Source organism: Osmerus eperlanus, chromosome 10 (assembly GCF_963692335.1).
Source record: "Osmerus eperlanus chromosome 10, fOsmEpe2.1, whole genome shotgun sequence".
NCBI classification, from domain to species: Eukaryota; Metazoa; Chordata; class Actinopteri; order Osmeriformes; family Osmeridae; genus Osmerus; species Osmerus eperlanus.
In genome coordinates, this window is record NC_085027.1 from 6,942,228 (window position 1) to 6,950,306 (window position 8,079).

The 8,079-nt window shown below is 48.9% G+C and overlaps 1 pseudogene; it reads right to left on the minus strand.

Moving 5' to 3' along the window:
* Positions 1-1,321: 1,321 nt before the first annotated feature.
* Positions 1,322-4,684, minus strand: LOC134028298 (trans-1,2-dihydrobenzene-1,2-diol dehydrogenase-like; annotated as a pseudogene).
* Positions 4,685-8,079: the final 3,395 nt, after the last annotated feature.

An 8,079-nucleotide genomic window follows, 5' to 3' on the forward strand; every position in this document is an offset into this window, starting at 1 on the left:
CCAAATAGCTACTGCAGCACGCACACAGAAGTCCAGGTGTCGGACTCTGCACACAAGTCAGAATTGAGGTTGGCTAAAAAAACATTACAAAACGAAAGAAAGTTTCTAAATGAGGCCTACCGATCATTGTATTTTGACTAAAACATAAAAACAATATTACAAGAAGCTCAACAGTATTTGCGTAAACTTGTGCAAGTTTTCTGACTCTACTGCAATGCCTTAGCTCACACGCTCGCAACAGGTTTTCGCAAAGTATGACGTGTACAGCTAGTTGCAAGCGTGCACGAGTCTCAGAGCTTGGAGCAAGGCGTGCCACTGTTCTGCGCAAGACCAGATGAGCCGGAACTGGAAAGATGGCGTGGTCTATTTCGCGCTCTCGCTTGCCTCACTGCGCCACTGAGCACTTTCCATAGAAATGAATGGGGACGCCATCTTTAAAGAGCAGGTTCGCTGTGTCTACTGTATATAAGTCTATGTGAGAAACTTACAGTAGCTTTCTCTGCAACCACAAGATGGAGACATTGTTTTGGTGAACATTGTAATTCACCGAGATGCTACAATACGCATATTCGCACATCATAAATTGCAGCACGCCTCTTTCAAGAGTTCCCCAGGGTTGTTGTTTATTTTTTGTAAACAGCGTGTCACATTCGGATAGTAGCATATTGAATACGGTCTATAGCTAAATGTAGCCTGATGTCACAAATACACTGATAACCGAGCCCCTCCTGTGCTGACTCATCAGTCCTCCTTTTGTATCTCTGTAACCTTGGAGAGACCAGACAGCACAGACTATTTTTGCTCAGAGAACATGTCACTCGACCTCTGTGGTGGTCAGACAAAGTATGATACCACATTTGAGATTAAAATCTGTTCTATTTTAAGACAGACCCCCCCATACACACACACGCAGAGTAGCAGTCCCCCTGGAGGAATATGTCATCTTATGAAATGAGCAACACCATGACAATCAATGAACTTTATTTGATCCCATCAATCACACTCTCTTTCACAGTGACATTTAATTTAATTATCACACAGTGTACACCAAGACTGGCCTCATAGTCTTTGTCTCCTGTGGGTCCAGGGGTTTAGTGAAAGCCACAATCAGATGATTTTAGTTCAACCAAACCAGGCTAATCTCTATGGCCACCTTTCACTGAATCAGAACATAAGATGGAAAAGTCAAGTTGGTTTGCCAGGCTACATCAGGTGTCATTACTTCTAGTGATACAAGCAGAGAACATTGCTCCACGCATCTCTGCTCCAGGCTGCTAAGATTCAAGGTTGACTGCCATGCTGGTTAAGGTTATGGAGATGGTTATTGACTGTCCTAGTTGAAGACCACGCCTACTTGTTTTCTGGCCTTATCCATAATCTCTGTCATAAGGGTGGAGTCTGAGTGGGTCATCCTGGGGCTCTCTTTCAGTCCTGGGAAGGGGTAAAAGGAGGGGGGGGGGGTTAACAAACAATGCATTGATACCAAAACAAATAATGGTGCTTCAACAGCAAGGTCACATACTGTAGCCAGTACTATTTTGTAGTGTAGGATTGTGAAGCATGTTAATACTGTTTAGATTAGTCATCAGGCTAGTGTACAGACTGGTCACACACTGGAAAGCTCACAAAGCCTGTTGTTGGTTCACTGATGTTTTATTGTTAACCTGAGGTTAGTGTACGGGAGCTTTCATAATGTTCTTGGTTCTTTGCTATTATAGGATACAGAACATTGCCATGAACATTCCAATTATCGACTCTTAAAAAACCCTACTTCACCTTGAAGCGACCTTGTGAGCCGACATCTAGCATTTGTCTGTACTTCATCTTCTAAAAGCATTTAGTTAGATACAATGACAACATTTTCAAACGAAAAACAGTACAAAAATGAGGCACCAGTGCAGAGCCCTCCACCCAAAAGTACTTACCCTTGAGGAGGCATTGGCGGACCTCCTCAGCTTCGTACCGCAGTCCAGTGCTGTTGGTGAAGTTGAGAGGCATGGAAGGTTCCGGAAGGGGGAACTGGGTCTCCATCCCATCCACAACTAAGGTGGTGGGACAGTGCATGGGGCCCAGAACCTGTTGTTCACAATCAAAAGATCGGTATGAGCCCTGAATATGAAACAGATGAGAGTTTCTCTGCTCTGGTAACCTTGTGGAACAACACCAGTGTTGGCCAGCCAGTGTAAAACAAATTAAATGTCAACAATATGGGTCCGGAAGTTCCTCCTTGGTCTAGAGATAGATGTTTCATGTCACCTGTTTCATTCACATTGCTGATTCTACTATCAACCCCTCTCACCTTAATGGTGCCCTCTGTGCCACTGATGGTCGCATCGTTGGGGAGCGCCACAGCAATGGAGAAGACACAGAAGGCCATCCTGTTCCTGGAGAACTTCAGGACCACCACCATGGACTCATCCACCCCTGACAAACAAGAAACACTCATCAACAGGGAGTAAGTATCAACACCATCACAAATTATCCAAATTCACCTAAAAACCCAGAATCAATTTACATTTAGTCATTTAGCAGACGCTCTTATCCAGAGCGACTTACAGTAAGTACAGTTTGAAACTTTCTACTAGTAGAAGGGAATATTTTTGGACCCCTTGGAACAATCTCAGCCAATCTTTATTCATCTTTGGATCTCCTATTTGGATGGGAGGTACCTGATTCGAGCAGGACGCCATGGGCATGGATGGACTCTGGCCTCTCGCCGTTAAAGACCATCAGAACAAACTGCAGGCAGTAGACTCCAATGTCCAGCAGGGCTCCTCCCCCTAGCTCCTTCTCCACAGAGCGAGGGATGTGGAACTGAGGGGAACCGAAGTAAGCCTTCACCAGCTTCACCTCCCCCACTGCCTTCTCTGCCAGGAGCCGGCGCACTTCCGCGTGAACAGGGAAACAGCGCAACCAGATGGCCTGGAGGGGAACGCACACCCGACTGACTGTACATTCCTGACAGGTCCTCCTCTGAGAGCGGACACAGCCCTCCTCTATGTGGTTGAACACCTCCGACTGGCTTACAAGAACATATAGTGTGACATTCATAGAATTGTTTGTTTCTAACGCACACGACAGTAATTGTGTGGTCAGTGTGCATGAGAATGAACTTCATGACCAATACAACGCAAACGGATCTTCTGCACATCTCCCATTGTACCTCCATCAGGAACGCAGCGATGAGGTCCTTCACCTGGCTGGAGTTCATGGCGAAGGGCTTCTCACACAACACGTTCCTCCCAGCCTGGAGGAAGAGCAGGCCCACCCTCCAGTGCTCCGTGTGCAAAACCCCCACATACACCACATCTGCAGGGAGGGGGGGAAGGCAGGGGGGAGGGGGGGGGAGGGGGGGAGGAGGCACAGACATTGTCAGGGCACATGTGAAACAGACTCTGCTTGTCTGTTATTAATAACCCATCCCCCCAACATAGGAGCATTCAAATACGTGAGTTTGTCAAAAATGGGCCTTCGTTTGTAGCTTTGAATTCAAGATGGCAGGCTACAATTGAACATCATGCTCATGTGATTATTAGGTGATTATGATCTCAGATTTGAAGTGAAGCGGTACAGAGGTAAAAGAACAGTCAGGCCCTACTTCTGAGCCAACCCACCGATCTCTGGGTCACCGGCCAGCTCCTCGTAGCTACCGTATGCCTTGGGGACGCTGTGCTTCCTGGCGAACTCCTGCGCTCGCTCCAGATCCCTCGCCGCAACAGCTGCTATCTAAACCAGGAGGATGGAAAAAACGAACACATATTCTTTCTGAACCTCTAGCTGTCAGGGACCAAGGAGACCTGCTGAGGTAGAAGGACCCCCCCCCCCCATCTCTTGTCCCATAAACACACTCACACACACTGCTGACACGATGATGAAGACGGAGAGTGTGTGTTTGGTTGCCGTACCTGGTGGTCTCCAGGTGGGAGGGTCTTCATGGCCACGCTGAAGTCGTGACTGATCTTCCCTGCACCGCAGAGTCCCCAGCGTGTCGCCATGTTGTCGGGACGTCAGCTGAAAGGAGGAGGAGGAAGGAGACGGGGTGGGATCGAGGGGCTCGGATGAAGTGGCCTGGGGAGAGTCGTGTGACGAGGGGTAACAGCAGCAACGCTCCACTTTGCGTCTCAGAGCCTTAGAGCCTGTAACCACTCAGTGGCCATGCTCCTGCATTTATACACAAAAGGAACTCCCACCCCCTACACACACACCTCCTGAATGGGTGTATTCCAAACACACAAATGCAAATGCCCATAGGCAAGCACAAATGCATGCACACACACACACTTGCTCAGACACCGTCTCTGCCGTTGATCCATGTCTGGTAAACCGGGAGAAAGCGGTTGGTACCGGCTGGTCCCTGACAATCTGTAACACACACGGTGCCAGTGGGGCTCTCTCCGGCAGCATCGGCGGCGCTCGCAGCGGAAACGGCGGGTTTAATGTGTAGAGGCTCACCTTGCTCTCCAATAATCAGTCTGGTAGAACCAGGGAGGTCAGCGAAGGCCAGGGCTGCTTTGTTTCTCTCTGGGAGGCATTGATTAGCCTGTGATGGCTTGACAGGAGCACAGAAGCCAATGATTAAACAGGAGCCCCATGGGGAGCGCTGGGCAAGGTAGATACAACAGGGTTCACAAGCTCCCACAGGAGCTCACCGCCCGGCCATTTAGCTGGTCAATACGCTGAGCCAGGATGACTATGGAAAGGAGACAGCTGCCCTGCCCTTGGGCTAAATATTATCCACTTATCCAGCCAGGCTGTTGTGTAAACTCCTCACTGGAGGGAGACACTAGAGGGCACTGTGTTGTCAGTGTTGTACACGGTTGGCAGAGAGGGGTTCGCTGATTATTGTAATGCGTTCCATTATGTGTGAGGAGTGGTTGGCTGACAGGGATGAAGTGTCAACCAAATCTTTTATTTGACGTAAAATTCATGGAAACCAGACAATACACAGGTCATTGTCAAGTCCTATCAGCCCATTCAATTTAATGACACACAACTCCTATTAAAGGTAATTTGTTGTAACTATATTTGAGGTTCTGTAAAATTTTACTGTATCAATTTGAGGTATTATTGACAATTTCTGACAATTTGAAGAGGTGCATAACATCCTGAGCAGAATATATATCAATAGACTTCTCCAGGTGTTGTGACATACATAACAAACACAGCAACAATCCGTGGTCTCTGTCTTCTGCTCCTATACACCAAAGTAGGTGGTGATTGGATTTAAATGAGAACATGCTGTCAGCAAACAATTGTCATTGTGAAAGAGAGCAGGAATTTTATCAATGACTATGCTGCCGGCTGCTTAGCTTTTGTGTCTCACTTCCAAAGGCATTCTGGGAGCTGTGTGCCGTTGTCATAACGACAAGGTACCAGCTGGGCAATTTGTATGCAAATGGCATCGGGCTTGGCCTAATCTCCCTGGCTCTACCACAGGACCTGGTTACCATGGGAATGCCCATCTCCTCCTTGGGTGAATTTGTACACTTTTCATTTTTTTTTTATACTTAAGTTAAGCGCACAGGGGAATGTGCTCGGCAAGGTGCACACAGTGATGCAACCGCTGATGGAGTGACATGGAGGGAGAGAGAAGAGGGGAAGGTGTTTTACTGGGTGTGGGAGGGAGGTGTGGCAGGGGATGATTGGGTCTGTCACCTGACCGAAGTTGGAGCTGAAAAGAAACAGAGAAAGAGAGAGAGAGCGAACGAGAACCTGGTGAGTGAGAGATCTTCCTGACCAGCTACTGATAGTATCAGCTAGGTCCTGGAGCCTGGCAGAAAGGCCCACACAGCCCCACATCAACCCACCAGGAGTCAGGGATCACACCACAGCTCCTCAAAGGGAATTCAAATGTTCAACTTTCTTTGCTGTGGCTTGTTGAATCTCTTGCATGAGCCCAAGGTCAAGGGGAGGACGCAACTTGAAAACGTAATCACTCTCTCAGATCCAACCAGGAGTGATGGAGAGACGGAGGGAGGGAGGGAGTGTGGGGTGTCCTCAGCCCTGAGAAAGGAGGAGAGGCAGACATACAGTGGAAAAACGTCTCCAGGAAGTTGAATGCTGATGTGACCAGTCATTCAAGAAGTTGACATGCTGAGGGCCAAGCTTCGTTAATCCAGCACGGCTGGGCCGACTGCCTTCCATTCCTGTCACTGCTTGCTGACTGCAAGCAGACTGAAATTTCATGCATCAACTCTGACTGCGTGTCCTTTGTCACAAATAGCTGGGAGAGGCAGGAATGGGGATGGGCGAGGGAGGGGAGGAATGGGATGGGAGAGGGTTGGGGGTGGAGCAGGTTTGTTCTATCTTTGCCGCACATCCCTGGCTCAAGTACAAAACCAACACGGGTTGTGCACGTGGTTTGGGCAAGTAAGGAGGGTTGTGGCGAGGTGTGTGTGTGGGGGGAGGGAGATGGGGGGTGCACGTTACTGTCATGTGTGAAGGTAGATGATGAGACGGACAGGTCTGTTTAGCGCCCTGTCTGGCGTCCTCGTCTCGTTGCGGTCAGGATGACAGGGCTCATCTTCCTTTGAAGGCGGCCGTGGCTGCTCTTCATCTCCGCCACACCACCCTGTTCCTCGTTTCATCTCCAGACGCGGCTTCATGTGAAATCAAAAGGTCCGAGTGAGAGGTCACACGGCCCCCTTCTGATTAATGAGTGTGTGCTGCCTGTTGTTCTGTCTCTCTTTATGCCTGGAAGAAGCAGATCCTCAGACGTGTGATGGATCCGTGTTTGCCTGCAAGTGTGCTTGTGTGCCTGTTTGGGGCAGGATGGGAGGGAGGGAGGGAGGGAGGGAGGGGGGGAGGGAGGGACTGTACTGCTGTATTAAAGGAGTCTCCATCTCTCCTTCGGCTGCCTCTCAAGGTCGTTGCGGAGGAGGGGTGACAGGCGCGGCGAGCGCCAGGAGGGGCAGGCAGGGTGATTTTAGGATTGGAAAGGCAGGAGAGAGGGGGAGGGGGGGTGTAAAGGTGTGTGGGGGGGGGTAGTGAGCTTGATGAACGTGGGGGAAGAGGGAAGTGTTCTAGGGAGCCATAAGTCATGTTGTCAATGGAACAGGATGTACTGAGACTCAGGTTTTTTCTCTCTCAAAACTATGTGGGACAGCAGAGCAGTCTAGTGTAGCACAGAGTCTGGAGCAGGACATAGTCTACACTACAACAGTCAGGTGTAGGACAGTCTGGAGCAGGACAGAGTCTACACTACAACAGTCAGGTGTAGGACAGTCTGGAGCAGGACATAGTCTACACTACAACAGTCAGGTGTAGGACAGTCTGGAGCAGGACAGAGTCTACACTACAACAGTCTGGAGTAGGACAGTCTGGAGCAGGACAGAGTCTACACTACAACAGTCTGGAGTAGGACAGTCTGGAGCAGGACAGAGTCTACACTACAACAGTCTGGAGTAGGATAGTCTGGAGTAGGACAGTCTAGCGTGGCACAGATTCTGGAGCAGGACAGTGTAGTAGTCTGTTGTAGTCTACACTACAACAGTCTGGAGTAGGACAGTGTGGAGTAGGACAGTCTGGAGTAGGATAGTCTGGAGTAGGATAGTCTTGAGTAGGACAGTGTGGAGTAGGACAGTGTGGAGTAGGACAGTCTGGAGTAGGATAGTCTGGAGTATGATAGTCTTGAGTAGGACAGTGTGGAGTAGGATAGTCTTGATTAGGACAGTGTGGAGTAGGATAGTCTTGAGTAGGACAGTGTGGAGTAGGACAGTCTGGAGTAGGATAGTCTTGAGTAGGACAGTGTGGAGTAGGATAGTCTGGAGTAAGACAGTCTGGAGTAGGACAGAGTATCTAGAAAAACAGAATCAGGTGTAGGAGTCAGGTAATGGAAGTGTGTGAGCATGGAACAGCCTTTTCACAGTCCTGGTCTTGAAATGACTCAGCAGCACTACAGCTGTAAGGTAAAATAAATAGTGGGAAAGAGACATATAGAGAAATACTCAATTTCTCTACACATAGCGACATGGAGAGTGAAAAAGTGAAAGAGAGGGAAAGAGATAGAAAAGAGACATGCATACATTCACACGCTTGGCACACGCATGGATGTATACACACACACAGAGACTCCATCTC